This window comes from Camellia sinensis, chromosome 14, assembly GCF_055761805.1.
Source record: "Camellia sinensis isolate YWXY chromosome 14, ASM5576180v1, whole genome shotgun sequence".
In the NCBI taxonomy this organism is placed as follows: domain Eukaryota; kingdom Viridiplantae; phylum Streptophyta; class Magnoliopsida; order Ericales; family Theaceae; genus Camellia; species Camellia sinensis.
In genome coordinates, this window is record NC_138974.1 from 101,132,244 (window position 1) to 101,152,137 (window position 19,894).

At 37.4% G+C, this 19,894-nt stretch overlaps 1 long non-coding RNA gene and 1 pseudogene across 2 annotated transcripts in view; one reads left to right on the forward strand and one right to left on the reverse strand.

Annotated features, from left to right (window-relative positions):
• LOC145807812 (cyanogenic beta-glucosidase-like) overlaps positions 1 to 19,894 on the forward strand; it is a 73,714-nt pseudogene that overhangs the window by 39,096 nt on the left and 14,724 nt on the right. The window contains exons 5-8 of the transcript XR_014351223.1: positions 4,023 to 4,138; positions 4,213 to 4,326; positions 4,787 to 4,837; positions 11,495 to 11,555. The product of XR_014351223.1 is annotated as a cyanogenic beta-glucosidase-like (transcript). The remainder of the gene's footprint in view (positions 1 to 4,022; positions 4,139 to 4,212; positions 4,327 to 4,786; positions 4,838 to 11,494; positions 11,556 to 19,894) is intronic.
• LOC145807813 (uncharacterized) lies at positions 12,846 to 17,873 on the reverse strand. The gene is made up of 3 exons (XR_014351224.1): positions 16,934 to 17,873; positions 14,756 to 14,859; positions 12,846 to 13,833 (listed from the first exon to the last, which is right to left on the reverse strand). It is a non-coding gene; the product is annotated as an uncharacterized LOC145807813 (long non-coding RNA).

The following is a 19,894-nucleotide window of genomic DNA, read 5'->3' on the forward strand; positions in this document are numbered from 1 at the left end:
AACATGTTATAAATGCATTCCACCATTGAGTTGAACATCCAACAAAGTAAGGTGCAATTATCAATATCCCATTCAACTTGGTAAAAATGCGTTCCACCATTTAGGGTCACCATTTAGAGGTTGCGTCTCAGTTTCTAGGAGTCATCCATACTTTGTGTAGGAAACTAGGTTTGTTCAATAGATTTAGTCATTCTGGAAAATAAGGAAAGGAACACACACCCAATACCAATTAATAGAAATGTTTTGAAAAGCGTGCCTAAGCGCAAGGCAAGGCGAGGTGAGGCGAGGCACAGGGCTGTGCTTCATGCATAGAAGGTGAGGCGACGTGGGTAAGGCGTGCAATTGAGGCACTGAGGCGCGAGGTGAGTGCCTTCTGCGCTTCACTTGTCTTCCACTCCAACAGCTCATATGGTTTTCTGTGTGGATACCCACAATGAATAAAATCTCGTACATTATAAAATGACCAAAACATGGTCCAGAAGAGCAAAAAGGATTAAAAAAAATCCTAGTTGGTGGAGAAGAAGAAGACGATATAGTTCTTTGGCTTTCGACACACAACACGTCAAGTTCTTCTCTTCTCTTCTTTTCTCTCTCTTCTCTGGTTCTTCTTTGCCTTTTTTTTTTTTGTTTTTTTGTTTTTTTTTACTTTATTTTTTTGGTCTTCTTCTCTTCTCTCTCTTTTCCTCTTCTTTTCTTCTCTCTTTTCTGGCCTTTTTCGCTTTGTTTTTTTCTTCATTTTTTCTACCTCTATTTTTTTTCTCCTTTGTTCTTTTCTTCTTCTCTAGTCTTCTTCTTCTCTGTATCTCTCTTCTCCTCTTATTCTCTGGTCTTCTTCTCTTGCTCTCTGTTTTCTTTCTCCTTTGTTCTTCATCTCTGTTTCTCTCTATTTGCACTTCGGATGTAGGAGACCTTATTGCCTTGGTGCGCTTGGAGCCTTTTAAAACACTGAGACAAAGAATAGGTGACCAATAAACACCACGAGGCCAGAAGAGCAGCGTCAAGCACAAGAGATGCTACCGAACAAATTGGTAGCCCAAATCAACAAGAACACACAAAGGTTGCTTATCACATCAGCAACACACAACCCAAAAGGAGTAGAAACCAGCCTGGACCACCCTAGGATGGTGCTAAAAGACACAGGACCAGGAAAGTCCTAGTCGGCTGCTGCAGAAGCCTTGGCAGTGACTGGAAAGTGCTGCCGAGGGAGAGAGAATGAGTTTCAGGTTGTGTAGGGTGGTGGGAGGGAGCTGGGTAGGTGAGTCGGCTGCTAGGGAAGGAAGGAGAGGCTAGCAGTGGTGATGGATAGTGAGGGAGGAGGCTAGGGTTTCTTTGGCTCTGATATCAAGAAGAAACTTGTACAAAATTGGCTTATCCTAATGTGAGTGAGACTGTCTATATATAATGAATATATGATACACAAAATATAGACAAAAAAGTAAATAAATAATTACATAATCAAATTCCTAGACAACTATAATTTATACAAATCACGGGATCTCCTAAATATAATCTATTCTATATTCCAACAATCCCATCTTTCATAATTTTACCACACATCCACCTTAATATCCTCATCACAATTAAACTTCTTTTGTGAACATCTGTTTCTTAACTGACCAAGTGTTTCATGGACATGACCACAAACACAGGACATTTAGTCATTGAAATGACATGATATGGACACGTCAAATAGAAAACATTAATGACATGATTTGGAGACCTCATACACAAAATATTAAGCTTATAGGGGATAGGCATATCAAGGACATTGAAATTACGCATAAACATATGTATGTTGGTATAATAGTTTGTGGGTACTTGTATCAAGCTCAATACGTGGTAAGCCCTACAGGTGCCACATCACCAAAACCCCACCCACGTGGCAGACCAATAAGGCACCACATCGGGCATGTTGTATGTTCAATACATGGCAAGCCCTACGGGTGCCATGTGCCAAGGCAACCAAGACTATATGCTTAGCCTAAGCGGGAGCATACATATAAGCCCAAATATATCTAGATATGAAGAGCCCTGCAACAGGCAGCACCATGGCCCCGCAGGGCCCATGGTCCTGCATACCTCGCTTCAAGATCAAACAACAATACAATCGGCCCCCGGTTCACTTGGACTTGGATTGATAAACACTGGCTCTCCTAGACATTGAAATAAGCCCGCGGCCCATTCTCCTACTTGGTCGCTTAGAAGCGAGCCCCTCTCCTAAATATTGAGACAAGCCCGCGGCCTATTCTCCTACTTGGTCGCTTGGAAGCGAGCCCTTGGCTCTCCTAAACACTAAGGTGGGCCCTAGCCCATTCACCTACTTGGATGCCTGGGTTGGGAGCAGGACCCAGACACTATTGCTCGGGATCATCAGAGGATACTGGATTGGCGGCTGAGGTCATGGGATCGTCGAGATGGTTGTCTTCTTGCTAAAACAACTCCATCTCGACCAGGCTTGGAGAAGAGGCAACAATGACCTTACGTTCATGTCATCCGATGCATATACGAAACGTTACTTTCCACCTGCCATGAAACGTTGCTCTCCGCCTGCCGTCAAGCCACAGACAGCAGAAGGGCTTGTATCACTTCTGGCAGAGTTGAGGAGAACGAGCCACGTGCCCAACAGTTTGCTTAGGCTCCAATACTCCTGTGGCCTATATAACGTATCGTATATGCAGTGAGACACAAAAACAACAATACAACCAAGTCTCATGCTTAAACACCCTCTCACTTTACATTTGTGTTCAAGGTCTATCACTGCCAACCTCTTTCTCTCCAAGCTTGCCTTGATCTCCTCCTCTCCACCTTCGCTGATCTCAGGCCATTGAAGTGCCCGCCATCTTCCCGGACTACCTCTAACCACTACTCTCACCCACATAGTTTATATATATGCATATGCAAATTTGTCATATGCATTATCACTACGACTCCTTTCCTATCAAAGGAAATAATTGCAATGACTTGCATCTCCTCTCTTCTCCACCACTTTGATTAAATCCTTTATTTGCATTATTCTTGTTTTTCAGTCCCATCAAATTTTTTAATGTTATTTCATTTGATATTAAAAAATTTATTTTTATTTTTATTTTTATTTTTATTTTATTTATTTATTTTTTAAAATTACAAATTACAATTCTTTTTTGTATCCAGATAGTGTCTATCTATTGTGTTAGACATGATTTCTATATCAATGGTAACCAAAGTCAAATCAGCGAAGACCTAAAATAAGAAACAAAATATCAATAAAACTTTTAACTAATTTATAATTATTAAAATAAATAAATATAACTATTAAAAACATAAAATTACAATTATAAAATTGTAATGCCAAAACGGGTGCATGCACGTTCCGCATCATTTCATAAAAAACTTAAGTTGTTAGAGAGGAACCAAAAAAAAAAAAAAAAGAAAAAAAATTATATCCAACAATAGTCATTTCTATTTGCCTCTTTTTTGTCAAAAGAAAAGATTCATGAAAAAAAAAAAAAAATTCTTAAATTTATTAGAGAATCTAAGAAACTAGAAAGGCAAAGAGGAGAAATAAAGAGAATATAGAACAAGGATGAGAAAGTCACTTATTCTCTATTTTTGTTATCGTAAAGCACTTTTTTTTATAAAGATTTTGTCACTAGTATTTTTTTTTCTTTCCTTCTCTCTCTCTCTCTCTCTCTCTCTCTCTCTCTCTCTCTCTCTTTCCTTACACAACGGAAAACCCCCTTCCTCAAGTAAGCCTTTAAACATTTTGTTTTTGAGATTATAATATTCGTAGACCTCAACATCATCAATTATTTAGATATTGAGAATGTATTAGCATTTATATAGCTTTTAATTTGTTTCCAAACATTTCTGTATGTTTTGAAATTATTTGGTCACTTTCCTCATGTTTCTTAAATGTTTCTGTTTCCAAGCTAACCAAAACAACAGACTGAAATGAAATTTGATCCTTGACTATATCCAATAATTACAGCATCCTCATCAGATGTTGTTTTTAAGAAAATCATTTTATCAATTTAATTATGCAGCCATTAGTGGAGCAGAAACTGCATTGTCAAGCTATAATTCTACTTTGGGCAATCTTCCTGCGCAACCAATCTGGGCTGTTGCAGAAAATTATCGGTTTGAGCCTGCTTTAGTGGAGGTACTTGTTAATGTTACATTTAAAATGGTTTCTGTTATCAGGGCTTGCTATAAAACTGATTCTTGCTTGTACAGTGCAAAAAATTAGTGGCTGAGATTGGGGAAATGATGAGTGTCCAACTTATTGTGGAAGGATCAATGAATAGCTCAAATCCTTACTTCTCAAGCTCTTGGAGGCGCAATTTTTCTGTATGTCTTTCATTGTAAAACTCATCACATTTGTTTGTTCTTTAAGCGGCAAAAGGAGATTTGTCATATGCCTGGATGGATCAATATTATACAAAGCTACTTCTTGATGTTACAGTGATTATATATTTTATGTTGAGATACTCCCAGGTGCTGAACTAAAATGTTACAATATTAAGGTAGCAGCAGAACCCATCCCTGAGAGAATGCATCCACCTGTAATCATGATGTTCATGTTTATTGAGGCAAAACAGTTAGGTTTTATATCATTTAATTGTGGTCAGTATAAGTAATATAGTGTACTTTTTCCTGTGAAATTTTTCTTTTAAGTCCGAATATTAAAGAATCTTGTTTGTTTGGATTATTAACCTAATTACATAACCAATTCTTCTACTATGTTGTCCAACTCAAAGAGCCTATTCAGATAATCTTAAGCTGATATTTTCTCCCTATATTTTGGCAGGGGGGTTTCATTCTAGATATGGGGGTACATTTCATTGCTGGTTTGAGGATGGTAAGCTATTCCTTTTAACTGAAATTGCATTGCCACATCATTCTTGTGATTTCTTTTGTATGAATTTTATGTATGGATAGCATTTTCCATTTTAAAAATAAAACAAATTATTTCAAGGAACGTTGTTGGAATGTGTCTCACATTGCCTGGAGTTGCCCTATCTGTGGTGGTTATAAGGCTCTAATTTCCCTCTCCTTAACCTAGGTTTTAAGGTGAAGTGTGGGCTAGGCTCTTCAATTTGATATCAGAGCCTACCAAACCCTAGGCTTGTTTCTCTCTAGAGTGCTTTCTTACTCCACATTTTTTTTGTTATCAAGATGTTTTTCTCTCTTTCGTAAGTTGACCAATAGTTTGCTGATGTGATTAGAAAATTTTGTGATTTTTACTTGTTTCGGGGCTACCGGTGTGTTCGGTAGCATTGTTTTGTGATACGCTGAGTTTTCCGACTACTTCTCTACCCTTTTAGGATCCTCGTGTTGATGTGGTAAGTACATATTTGGTTCTTTTTTGTTTTTAGGCCACCATTGTGTTCAGTAGCATTCTTTGTGGGACGCTATTTTTTCAGCTTTTCTGTTTGTTGTGATTTGTCGTTGCTTCGGCCTTGTTGCTTTCTCTCTCTCGGTTGGTTTCTCTTGGTGCCATCGGGACTGATTCCATGCACGTTTCTTCTTTGTTGCAAGATGTTGATTCCTTGTCTATGTTCTTTGAAGTTGTCATTGAAAGGAGTGATTACAATTGTTATTGTCTCTTGGGAACTTCATTGTAGTTGTTTGCAATGATCATCATATTTTCAGGTTCAAGTTGGACACTTCACTTTAACCATTCCATGTTCCAACTTAAGGGAGAGTGTTAGAGATAATATTATATTGTCAAACATATTAAAAAATATGGAAGATATCAGAATATATGGAGATCCCATAATTTGTTCTTATTATGATTTTTTTGTATCTTTGATTTATTTCAATTCCTTAACTGAAGGGATTTGATTGTATCTCCCATTCTATATATATGGTTTCTCATGTAAACAAGAGTATTAAGTTGAGTGAATGAAAGATGTAGCCTATAGCGCTTTGTGTGTGTGGATGTAGGCTAATATTGGCTGAACCACGTTAAACCTTTGTACTCTTTTTTTTTTTTTTTGGTCTCTATTATCTCTCCATATTCAAACTTGTTGCCTTATTACAAAATTCAACTTGGTATCAGAGCTTGGTTGGGCTTGTGGCTGGTGTGCTATTTGTACGGCTACTGTATGTTGTGATTCAGGAGGGTGTGTTAAAATGTGTCCCGTATTGCTTGGAATTGCTCCATCTGTGCTGGTTATAAGGCTCCAATTTCCTTCTCCTTAAAACCTTAAAGAGAAGTGTGAACTGAGCTTTTCAATTAATGTTAATTTCACGACTTTATGATTGAAGATGTATTCTATAAAAGATTTGTTCCACAAATTCAGTGATCATGATATCCAAGCATTCACACATACAAAGGAGACAAAGGCTTTATAGTGGAAAATCCTTTCGAACTTGAATGTAAAAACCAACATGCGATTCCACTAGTGTCACGACCCCAAACCGCCCCTAGTAGTTTGGTGCCGTGATGGCCAGTAATCCGTGATTACCGAAGGCCAACTTCCAAAATTCACACACAATCAGAGTATAGATATAGGGGGCTCGCAAGTGCGGAAGCAATAATCCAAAATACAAGTGGTCCATAAGAGCAGTGCATAAGTCAAATGAAATGGCATACATCTTTACATAGCTTTACAACTTGAATACAAATAGAAATGAAGTACAAAAATACATATTACATCTTGGAAAAAGGCTTCTCGAGTCGACATGTTCAAAATACATAAGCTTAAAAAATTGCCGACATAAACAAAAACACTTGAGCCACAAATCATGAAACATAATCTTCAGGATCGCCGACATCCTTACAGCCGACATAACATGCATACAAAACACACACATCTCGGCGTAGCCGACTTCTTGCTTGTTACCTACATATATACATAGGGAGGGTGAGTTTGGATACTCAGTGAATGGTATAAGTAATAAAGGGGTTGAATGAATGATACCCAAGATCCTTTCAAAACAATACATAGTATATCTTGTCAAAACCATACATAACATAGCTTAGCTTGGCTTAAAACAAAACATCATTCAACTTGGCCTTTCAAAACTTACTTGCTCACTTAACACACGTCAATCCTAAAACATGGGGTGATGACATCTCGGCAAAACAAAAGCATGACCTCGGCATCGAGCACACCCGTTCATAGTCCGTCGGCGGCCGATATCTAAACAAGGGTGCTACTTAGGCTTAACGTCCCCTAGCACGAAAGGACGGTGCTACCTAGGCTTAAAGTCCCCTAGCACAGAAGGACTATGTTACATAGGCTTAACGCCCCCTAACACGGAAGGACGGCGTTACTTAGGCTTAACGTCCCCTAACACGAAAGGACGGTGTTACTTAGGCTTAACGTCCCCTAACATGAAAGGACGGTTCCAAGAATGTCATCCAAAACAAAGCTTATACTTGATACATAAAATAGGGATATCATTCATGCTTAACAAATACTTTTATCAAAACAAGACAAAGCTTTATCAAAACCTTAAGAACATAACTTTATTAAAAATACCACTCACTTTAGTTCTTGGGACGTCAGGATCAAGGCAAAGGTCCAAGTCCTACAACACATGGCAAAGCATACTGAACGTACTTCTCAAAACAAGTCTTACATGCATGCAAATGATCTCGGGAAAACATGCTGGAAGTCAAAACACTGTTTTACATGTCAAGAAGACATGCTGGGTACCAACCAGGTCTTTGCCGAGGTCCCACACCTCCTGGCCGAGGTGTGGCTACCTAGGCTTCGGCATGCGGCTGCATGCCGAGGTGCGCACAAGACAGACTAAAGGTGTAAGTGATCATGCAAGGTAGGCCAAGGTGAGATACGATGCTTGGCCTAAGTGTGAGGTCTAGGTAAGAGTGATCTCGGCGACTACACCTCAGGAGGTGAGGTCTGGAGATCTGGGTTTCCACCCGTGAAGAACATGAAGAACATGAACATGAAGATCATGAAGAACATGAATGCTAAAATCATAACTTCTTTATTACAAAATCTGGGTTTTCATGCTATGAGTTCGAAAACATGGACCTGGGTACCCATACTTGAAAATCATGCGAAAACAAACACAAAAACATGGGTCTAGGCATGAGCCTTCGGATCAAAACATGACTTTTCTTGAAGAACGCATAAATGCTATTTTCTCTTTCTAAAACCGAACTTCAAAGCAATGCATGGCTTACAAATCATATTCAATTATGCAATGCGATAACTTGAACATAAAGAACAACATGAGCAGATCAAGAATCTAACCTTAGAACACGGATCTAACGGTTCGATCTCTAGGGATCAAGCTTGGAAGTCTACCTCCTCTCAAGAACTCCTCCCCCTTTTCTAGAGCTTCTCTCTCCTCTTCGAAACAAGTATACAACAAAATGATGGGTTCTCTCTCTCTATCGGCTGACTTAACTCTCAGCTCGGACACGTGGCAACGGCTGGTTGGTTCTCCTCAAAAAGGTGATAGATTGACAAGACAAGACTATGACAAAGCATATCTAACAAACTACTCGGAATGGCACTCCGGCAAGTGGTGACATCGGCTAAGGACAAGGCTTCGGCAACTAAGGTGACAATGACCTCGGCTAGGTAGGATGACACTTGACTAAGCTGTGCCACACCTTGGCCTAGATGTGCCACACCTCGGTCTAGGTCATACCATTCCAGGACAAGATCACTCAGGTGCAAAGGTAACATCTCGGCCTAGAACTCAAGAATTGGGAATTTGAAGATTGAACTCAAGAATTGGCTAGAACTTGGGTGTTTGAAGCTCCTAGGTGAGTAAATCCATGAGTTTAATGTGTAATTTTGTGTGTTCAAAGTTGATTAATGATCAAGAGTAAGGATTGAAGTGTAATTAAATTGGTTTTGATGAATTGAGAGCCAATATGTGCATGCATGTACGAAATTGTTTTGAATTTGCATGTTTAAGCTTGAAATACATGATTCATGTAGAGTTTTGGTTAAAACTCGTGTTATGATCACCATTTGTATCATCTAAGTTGAAGATGAGAGTAATACATCACATGCATGTACAATTTATGAGGATAGGAGCTTTGAATACATGAATGTGTTATGATGACAATGAGTTTGGTGTAATTTGAGCCATGCATGTGATTATTTTGTGAAATTGAGCTCCATTATGTTATAATTTAGTGTTTGTACCATGTTAGTACACAAATATGTGAAGTTTGAGCCGAGATTATGAGTTTGGAACCTTTAGAGGTCAGATTTGAGCTCAAGAACACATTCTGGAAAACCCAGAAATTTGATGTCCGCTCGAGCGGGGAAACCACTGCTTGAGCGTGAATTTCGTGCTCCCAGTATTTTCTGCAGACCTTGATGTCCGCTCAAACGGGAAAGTCCACGCTCGAGCGGGGAGCTATGTAAGATGAACTTCCGCTCGAGCATCCAAGTTCCACGCTCAAGCATCCAAGTTCCACGCTCGAGCGTAAAAATGACATAACCAGTACTTTTGCAGACCTCATGGGTCCGCTCGAGCGGGTAAGTTCACGCTCGAGCGGGGACCCTGTTTTTGAAAATTTTGTGTGATCGTTCTGTGTTTCGTTTTCCGTTCTCTTTCACTTGCAAGCACTCTTAGGCATGCATTAAGCGTTGTAATTGAGTTAAAGAGATAAGAATGAAGCCTAAAGAGGAATATGTGAATTAAAGAACGGATTGAATCGTTTGTGACCCATATGTGTTATATGATGTGTAGGGTCAAACTCCAGGACAAATCCACAAGCCGATCACTGTGAGTAATATCGATATTTTGAAGTTTGTCAATTGTCCAATTGCTTATTTCTTTACAAGTTTGCTAGTTTCAATTATGGACAACCAATTGACATAAATGAATGGGCCAAAGGCCGTTTTGATAAGAATGAATGAATAGGCCGAAGGCCGTTTTGATAAGAATGAATGATTGGGCCGAAGGCCGATTGACATAAATGATCGGGCCGAAGGCCGATTAACATAAATGAATGGGCCAGAGGCCGTTTTGATAAGAATGAATGAATTGGCCGAAGGCTGTTTTGATATTAATGAATGGGCCGAAGGCCGTTTTGACATGAATGAATAGGCCGAAGGCCGTTTTGACAAGAATAAATGATTGGGCCGAAGGCCGATTGACATAAATGATTGGGCCAAAGGCCGTTCTGACACAAATGAAAGTTTGATATGCATGAATGAGCCAGAGGCCAATTTGACATGCATGAATGGGGCAAAGGCCAGTTTGACATGCATGAATGGACCAGAGGCCAGTTTGGCATGCATGAATGAGCCAGAGGCCAGATTGACATGAATGAAAGTTTGAAAGGCCTAAAGGCCAGTTTGACACGGATAACAGTTTGGCACGAATAACAGTTTGACACGAATAACAGTTTGACACTAATGAATTGGGCCCAAGGCCGTATGATGTGTTTGGAACCGCAATTACTTAACTTACATATGTCTATGTATGTATGTATTAGCAGAAATATAAATTGGGCCCAAGGCCGTTTAGTGTATATTGTTCCAATGTGTATTCTTTATTTGATATTATTCACTGGACTTTCGCTCACTCTCATTCATGTGTTTGTAGGTGAGCCAAGAGAAGTCCAAACCCAGCCCCAATGAAGTCTGTATGGAACAACTAAAGTTTTGAAGAGTCAGCCCTTGCGTCTCACGAATAAGACACGTCTTCGCCCTTCTGCCATTCTATGTTATTTTGTCATGTTGGCGAGGACTTTGGTGTACGTCCGTATATAGCTTTGTTTTGGCTGACTTAGATTTGAATGATCCTATCTGTATAGAATTTTATGTTACTATACTTTCTGTTGTGAGTTATTAACATATGTATGTATGGAATGTTATGATGTGCATGTAAGCACGGCTCTATGGACAAAGTTTTAAATTTGCTTCCGATTTAGCCCCTTTACTCTGATGAGTTTTGTCTTATTTGGTTTGAGGCCGTAGGTAATCTCGTGATTACTGGTCGGTTATGGCCTTAACCCACAGGGGTAGGTTTGGGTCATGACAATGAGACTAAGTGAAACACAAGAAAACTTTATGGACTTATTGAGCTATAATTCCTCTAAATGAGATTTATGAATAAATATGTCTTTAATAAATTTTATAGAGCATAAATTTTTTGGATGACCCCGTCTATAAAATTTTCTGTAGTCGCTATAGCCTATCATCTCTATCAATCACAAAAATTATGATACACCATTTGACCATGCCCTTTGGGCATAGTGATTATTTGGTGATCTTTGAGTATTGTTTCATATCACTTGGCACTTCTTGTCTCTCAAAATCCTAACAAAACATATTGAGTTCCACAATTTTAACCAATAAATAACAGAATGAGGCATCATGTGGATTTGTTATTACGTGCATATAAATGTATGTCACACCTCATATTACTTACATATTTCCATGCAAATCTATTAAATAATTTAATTAAATTATATATATATATATATCACCCATGATTCATCTCTTAGAAATTTGTGAATTACTATTTTCAAAACAATTTAATTTCTTCCCATGCTTTATTCTAGGTTGAAGGTGCAGAAAGTGAAGGAGGCCCAAGTATATGGTGTCAATTCACACGGATCCCTGGTATCCCTCTCTCTCTCTCTCTCTCTCTCTCTCTCTCTCTCTATACCGTGTTTTCTTCACCCAATAACAGTAGTGAAATTCAGTCAAAATAAAAAATTAAAAACATGCCAAAGGATGCCATATGGAGTCATTTTTCTTATAAATATTGTTATATGGGTTTGGCTTCTCTTATTTTCTCATCTCAATTTCAAAGAGTATTTTGATTTGGTAGACTAATTCTGGGACTAATTTTAGTAATTTGAACTATTTATTTTTTAGGACTCGTTGACTAAAATATTCATGTAAAAAATTAAAATGATTGGACATCAATAGCCATATGTTTGAATTATATTTGTTTTAAAAATAAAAAAATAAAAAAAGATGGCAAATATAATTTTACGAATAGCTATTCGTTTTTTATAATACAAATTTATTCAAACATATAGTTATCGATATATAAAGGTGTTCAAAAAAACCGATGGAACTGGTAAACCATTCCAATCCAATCCAAATTGCCGGTTTGGTTTGGTTTTTTAAATTTCAATTCCGATTCTAAAAATAGTGGAACTGTTCAAATTGGTCTAATTCTCGGTTCTAAAGCTTTGGTTACGGTTCCGAACTGAACCGAACAGTGACATATTTTTTTTTTTAATTTTTATATACTAGTTGTCGTGCAAGTGCGTTACATTCGATTTTTCATCTCAATGAATTTTACAATTTTATATTGACTTTTAAGGGTAAAATCTCTATATATAGTAGATTTTTCTCATTCGAACTCAGGTCCTTTAAATTTCTATATTGACTTTTAATTATGCTTTGATAATCACTTCACTACTGAAAATTTCACATTTAGTGGCGTTTAAAAAACGCCGCTATAGGTGTAAAAAACGCCGCTAATTCTTTTTGCGACGTTTAGTACCAAACGTCGAAGATGCGGCCGTCGCTATAATGTTATGGCGCTTTAAAAACGTCGTTAAATTATCATAGACAGCGTTTCTAAAAATGCCACTAAATGTGATAAATAAAGGTAAAATGACGTCATCCACTATTTAGCGACGTTTTAAAAACGCCGTGATAGATTTTTTCCTATTTTAAAAATATGACCCTTGGCACTGTAGTGGCGTTTGTGAAAACGCTGTTATAGCTTCTTCTTTTTTTTTGAAATTGTTCTCTTGTTTTCTCTCAGTCAAAAGACTGAAGCAAAATAAATAGTCACTGGCCATGTTGCCTTTGGTCTCTTCTAAAGTAAATTTGTTAGAATGCTAAAAACTTCATAACCAATAGCATTTTGACAAATTAAAACTTCATAAACATTAAGTTATTTCTTTTGTAGTTGAATTTGTCAGAATGCTAAAAACAGAATGCTACACCACAAAATTAAACCTCACACACAAAATTAAGCACCACAAACAACCCTCGGTGGGTCAGTAAGTTCAACTGTAAAAGCAATACAATAAAACTCTTCGCGACCAACTAGATAACGAGTCTTAGAAATTTCTCAATTAGGGCTGAATGAGAGGGTAAAGATAAGTAGAAGTGCACCTTCCTACACCTAGTTGAGAGAACATTGTGACCTCAAAATGAGGTGATTTTGCCATATTTCTATGGACTTAAAAAGGATGGGTCAAAGGTACCATTTTCTTGATCAAGCATTTGAACGACCTCAGAGACAACGGCTGCAAGTTCCTTCTGGATGAGATCATCGGGCATATCAAATGTCCTCCTTCGTATGAAAAAAGATCTGCCAGGAGGCTGAAGGTCTACCACATCGAGCATTGCTTCCAGCTCATCAACCATCGACCTTTTTGCAACCCACACCATAAGATCAGCACCCTAATAAAGTGCAAAATCAGCAAATTAGAGGATCAGTTTTGTTGCCTAGTGATCGGAATAAGAAATATAAACTTGAGAACCTGTAAAAAAAAATTAATGAGAAGATCAAGAATCATAAAGAACACTATACTCAAACTTCAACCAGTATAGAGAAATCATCAATGTCGTTAGCCAGCATCTGATGACTAAGAAGATATACATATTATAGAAGTAATACAAACATTATGCTATTTCTTTTGTACTTGAATTTGCTTTCATCAAAGCATCAGCATCTTCATGCCCTGCATCTCGCATAAAATAACAGTAAGCAGGAACCACACCATCTTTAGTTATAAGATTAAGCTATTTCTTTTGTAATTGAATTTGTCAGAATGATAAAAACGGGAACAATACCAACAGCAGTTCCTGTGCAGAAAACTTCATAACCATCAAGCAATTCCTCTACTGGAATAGTACGTTCCTCAACCTGCGTGTTCGGGGAAATTTTTAAATCCCAAAAAGCAAAAAGCATAATAAACTTGTTATCCAATCATCAGATTTCCCTGTGAAGGTTGATATATACATGAGTCTAAAGTCGATATAAATTTGTTTAAGTCTAGGAAATACTCTTTCTCCATCTATTTGTTTCAACTTGTGTGATAAAGGATAGACGATAGTTACCTCATAGTTTGAATAAAATGAGTTAAATCAATTTTATTAACTTAACATTAAAACTAATTTTTGGCAATAGTTATTTTTTTCTCTCTATTTTCTTGTCCATCATTTTGTCTAGAAATCTCAAATAAATTAAATTTTAAAATTTTCAAAAAGTTGTAGTCAAATAAAGCTAGATAGAAAAATAATAACAATAATCTATGCATCTAAAGCTCTTCTAGGCATGCCTTCAAAACCAAATGGATAGCAGCCCCAAGACAGATAAATGAACACACAAGCCTATGGTACATGAAGGATCTCAGGAAGGATACAAGTTTCATCAAACAATATGTGCTAATTACAATGATATCTTTTCAGGTGATGGGCAACAATCAGAACATTATGAAGAGCCACATTCCAAGTGAAGGATCCCAGGAAAGAATACAAGTTTTGACTAAAACCAACACATCATGCCCCCATCTTCCCTAAGGAAAAGTAAGTAGGTTCAGCCCAACCGCTTCCTTAAACAAATATTGGATTAAATTCCTTTGATTGAAATAAAAAAAAAAACTCACAAGTCATTAGGTGAACAATAAAAGACAATTTGTTGTTTACTATATTTAACAAAAGTCTGAAATAATCCTAGTCTATGTAAAAACCCAAGAATTAATATGTATTTTCATTTCCATTCACTTAAAAGTGTTTTTTAGTCCTAACCACATATCACTTTCTTCAAAAAAATCAGACATACACACCATTAAAGAGTTTGTAGGCACTTAAACTTTGATTACTAGATGAAGTGTCCGCAACACCAAACAATGATATTGCCATCACAGCAAGAAACTTACAGTGTGCTGCCCTGAAATGATTTTAGACATGTGACTTAGTTTGAGGTGTTTCTCCTCTTTCCCCGAGAACCATATTAGTACAGATTCATCCTAAAAGCAATAACACCACAGCTTCTAAATGATTTTAGCAGTGAAACTCTACTTTCAGTGAAATACAAATGAAGGAAGCTATTGTTTGACAATAACACAACTAATGGCAGGTGATTGAGTATTAAAATAATTTGAAAATGAATATAAAAGTAAGCATATACATAAGACAATTATATAAAAATTAAGACTTTCAGGTATCATTTAACCAGATGCCCCTATGCAAGCTTCTGTTATATTCTACAATTTCAAATTGACAAAAAGTGAAGGTCTGAATATCTAATAACAAGGAGCCACACACCAATATAAGGAGCAAAGCTACATGGGTATGTATCCCACAATCCATCTAAGCTAAAAACGGTAAAACTTTGGAATCAAGTTGTTACAGTGAGAAAGAAAGAAGCATAAACATTTCCTGCTCAGCTAAGGATTTTCCCTCATCTTAGTATATTCCTATAACCAACGGAAAGCTTTTAAAGAATCTATTATTGTTTAATTAGTCAAGCTGTGTAATCCATCCAGTTTTCCATAGAAAAGCAAAATGGATGCATGTGTGAACTGTGATTATTATCCCATATCCATATCCAAGTCAATTCATATTTAATATGAGAATTTTGCTTCTTTAGAATTTATGTCTCCTATTACTAATGAGAAACTCTAATTAAACTACAATGCAAATGCCAAGCCTTGGGCCCACTTTTCCAGCACTTGAAAGACAATACATGCATCACACAAAGGTCAAAATCAATGTAAGTAATTCCCACAGATTTCTCCAGCACACAGAAAATACGCATCTTACAAAGTCAAGGTCAAATTGTACCTCAAGATCATGGCGCCAAGCTTGATAATTGACAATTTCAAAAAACATAACTGGTGGTAATCCAAAAAATAATATATATATATATATATATAATTTGCTTAGAACACAGCAATCCCCTGTTTCCTAATCTAAGTTAAGAAAGGTCCCAAAATGATAGGCTTAGGTAAATGTCTTCTACCGTGCATGCAGTAGCTTCTTACAAATATAGACAACCTCCATCTTCCTAAACCACAAAGTCAATGTTTTACATATCCCTAACTAGACTTTGTAAAGATTAAGTTAGGTGCCCCAACCATTTGTTTCTGTCAATACTAATTAGTGAGAAAACATGACTTGGAGACACTTTCGAAACTTTGCAACCACAACATAACGAAGTGACCCTCCACTTTGTGGTTCAATATAGTTTAAATTTTCAAACACAACCAAGATGTGATAAATGGAGTAACTCATTGTCAGTGGCATACCGCAACTGGATTACTAAAATAACCGTACACATAAACCTAACACATGAAAGGCTGCCAAGAACTCAAAAAGACACACAAAACCCTGACTGCAAAAAACAAAATTTTCCCAAAATATATTAACCAATAGAAAGTAAAATTAGCAAACTCTATGACTCATCTAGCGTTGGCATTGCAACACGTTAAGTGGACCACTATATTAGCTACCAACGTAACCAATGACGAATGTTGGCAACACAATCACAAATCAATACGTCAACTACGTTGTTCCATACATAAAACAGAAAATCCAAGGGCATACTACGAAGCTAGTAACGCCATGACAAAATCGTTACCTTAACTACGAATGCCACAAACCGACACACATTATCCAAAAATTCCAACTATTTCAATGACATAACCGCATATAACAGCCACACACCATAGACCACACTGTTCCCTACATACTTTACAAATAAATTCATGCCAAGTTTAGAAACATAAAAGCCCTGATCACATAATTATCATAGATTTAGTTGCATTATTAACAAATAAGGTTTCAGAGCACAGTCCCTAATCAATTCAAGACATCAAATTGCATACAATCACCAAGAAGCCTTCAATCAAAAACCCTAATTTAATTCTCATAACAGATACACAAACACATATGCATATATAAATGAAGTCATTAATAAACAATTCGATAAATGAAAAACCAAATTTCAAAACCGTTCTCACCTAACGTCACCGCCACTTTTGACCAGCTGTGCCGCCGCTGCCGCCAGAGAACTGTCCTTTCCCTTCCAAATGAACCTGGACCAAAGTCTCCAACCAACCGAAAATGCCGTGAAGGCGAGCCAGAACCTCCAAGCCCCGAACCCTGGTGGCGCGGTCCAGGCGAACCAGAGCTTGGAGCGGTGACCGAGATAGAGCAGACCGGTCCACCTAGGGCGCCAGGATTAGCCAATAACAAGGCCGATCATGATAGCGAGCCAAATCAGGACTGAGGAGAGCAAAACGTCGAGGAATGTCCCAGCGAGGCCTGGGCAGTGTAGAAAATAGATCAAATCGAAGAAACTCTACTCCATTATTGATCGGTGTCTATACAGATACGTGTATGTACATGAGAGAATCGATAAATATACATATATGTCTATGAATATACAAAGTGGAAGAGATAAGGAGATGAGGTGCTAAGCCATGGAAGCTTGCATAGATGGTGCTGGTGGTGGAGCTTTGAAATCAAGAGAGAGAGAAATTGAAATCGCTCTGAAATGAAATCAAAGATGAATCTCTGAGAGAGAATCGAAATCGGAGTGGCAGTGCAGACCGATCTGAATCGAAATCGCGGTGGCGGTGCAGATCGATCTGAAATCGGTGAATCTGTGAGATTTGAATCAGTGAATCTGTGAAATAGGTGAATCGGTGCCTCTCGCTACCTCGCCGGTGCAGATGGTGGTGGAAGTGGAGCTTCGAAATCGGCGAATCTGTGAGATTTGAATGTGAGATTCAAAATAAGGGTTTAGAGAGGATTGAGAGAGAGGCGATGTGAGGATAAGGGTTTAGAGAGGATTGAGAGAAAGGAGCGACGTGAGGATAAGGGTTTAGAGGATTCAATGTTTATGTCTGAAGACCTGAGGGTTTACAAAGCTTTATTCTCAGATTCAAAATAGGCGCGTGTGATGTACAGCATTTTGAGACGCTTTTAAATGCCGTTGATCATAAATATGCAACGTTTTTAAAACGTCGTTAAACATTAATAAAGATGACGTTTAAGAAAACGCCGTTAAAAAAACGTCGCAAAAACCCTTATTTCTTGTAGTGCTTTTAAGGGTAAAATTTCTGATGGGCTATACTACTTTGGGGATTCACGGGACAATAAACATAATGTCATGACCCGAACCCGCTCCTATAGATTAGGATCATAATTGGCCAGTAATCATGAGATTACCTACGGCCTGTGTCAGAAATCAAATCATATTTAATAATAAGGGGCCAAAATGCAGAAACAAAACTTGCAAACATTGTCCAATAAACTGTGCATACATGGCATAATAAAAACTTTTCTCATTTGTATAATAACTCACACCATACAGTTAATATAGATGTACATATATCCAGGATCATTCAAACAGTCTTATCAAAAACCAAGGTTATATATATAGATTTGGTTGCATAAGACCACAAAAGAGAAACAAACAGAAAATAAAAAACAAAGCCTCATCCATGAGGCGACCTTGGTTAACTTCAAAAACTCGGTACTCTTTTCACATTTCCACTAAGGTTGGGACTGGACATCCCGCTGCTCACCTACATATATATAGATACAGAGTGAGCTAAAACTTAGTGAATAATGCCAGAATAAAGAGGCTGTATGAATGAGATTCTCAAATAAGTTGTCCAAACTCATGTATGATACATATAAATCATTATCAAAGCAAAACGACCTCAGGTCCATTCCATTATGCTCAAAGCATATCAAAAGGGCAAAACAACCTTGGGTCCAATTAATTCCTTATTCAAAACGACCTTAGGTCTATTTAACAGTCATGCAAAATGACCTTGGGTCCAACATTCTTATATTCGCATTTATGCACATATTCATATCCATGATCATGATCACATCCATATTCATATTCAAAACGACCTTTGGTCTATTTAACAATCATACAAAACGACCTTCAGTCCAATTCATATATAAGATGACCTTTAGTCTATCTTATTAAACATTCCGAACAACCTTAGGCCCAATCCGTATCCTTATCAACCAAACGACCTTGGGCTCATTTTGTATTCATATATCAATCACCTTACAGATTCATAGTACAAATTCATAACTTCAGAAACTTACCATTTCAATAATAATACATACACAAAAATATCTTTACTAAAATATTACTCACAGTGTTAAGATGCTTGATTCGTCCTTACAATTGACCCTGCATAATTCACAACACATTGGATATAATACAATTCAATCTGTTCTTTAGTTCGCTAAATTTTCTTAGGCTTCTTTTGTGCTCTTTAATTCATTTAGGATGCTCAATGTGTGCCTAAGAATGCTCATAAATGAAAGAGAACGGAAATTGAAGCATAAAACAACTTTTCAAAAGTTCCTAAAACAAGGCCTTTCGCTCGAGCGCAACATTGGTCGCTCAAGCGAACCCCTTGGTCTGCAAAAGTACTGGATGCCTCATTTTTACGCTCGAGCTCAATTTTGGTTGCCCAAGCCAATGCTCAAAAATGTGAGTGGTCGCTCGAGCGGTACTTTTGTCACTTGAGCCAACCTCCAATATCTTCAAAAATACTGGGAGCTTTCATTTTACGCCTGAGCAACACTTTCTTCACTCAAGCGAACTACATGAATTCTGAATTTCCAGAATTCTATTTGAGCTTCAAACACAACTCCAAAGCTCCAAATTCATGTGTGAGTCACCTAAACATGCAAAACACTCCTAACTACATATATTTGAAGATAGTTTCAACCCTTTTTTTCAAAATTCCATGAATTCATCAAAATTCAAACGACAAACTTCATGTATGTAAAATCCATGTTTTATATCTTGCATTTACAAGCTTCAAGACTTGGAATTGGGCTTCAAAACATAACAATTCATGCATGCATGTGTCAAACAACTCTTAATTCAACATGATCATTATGGTTTATACTCAAATATGAGAAGTCTTGACAAATCCATG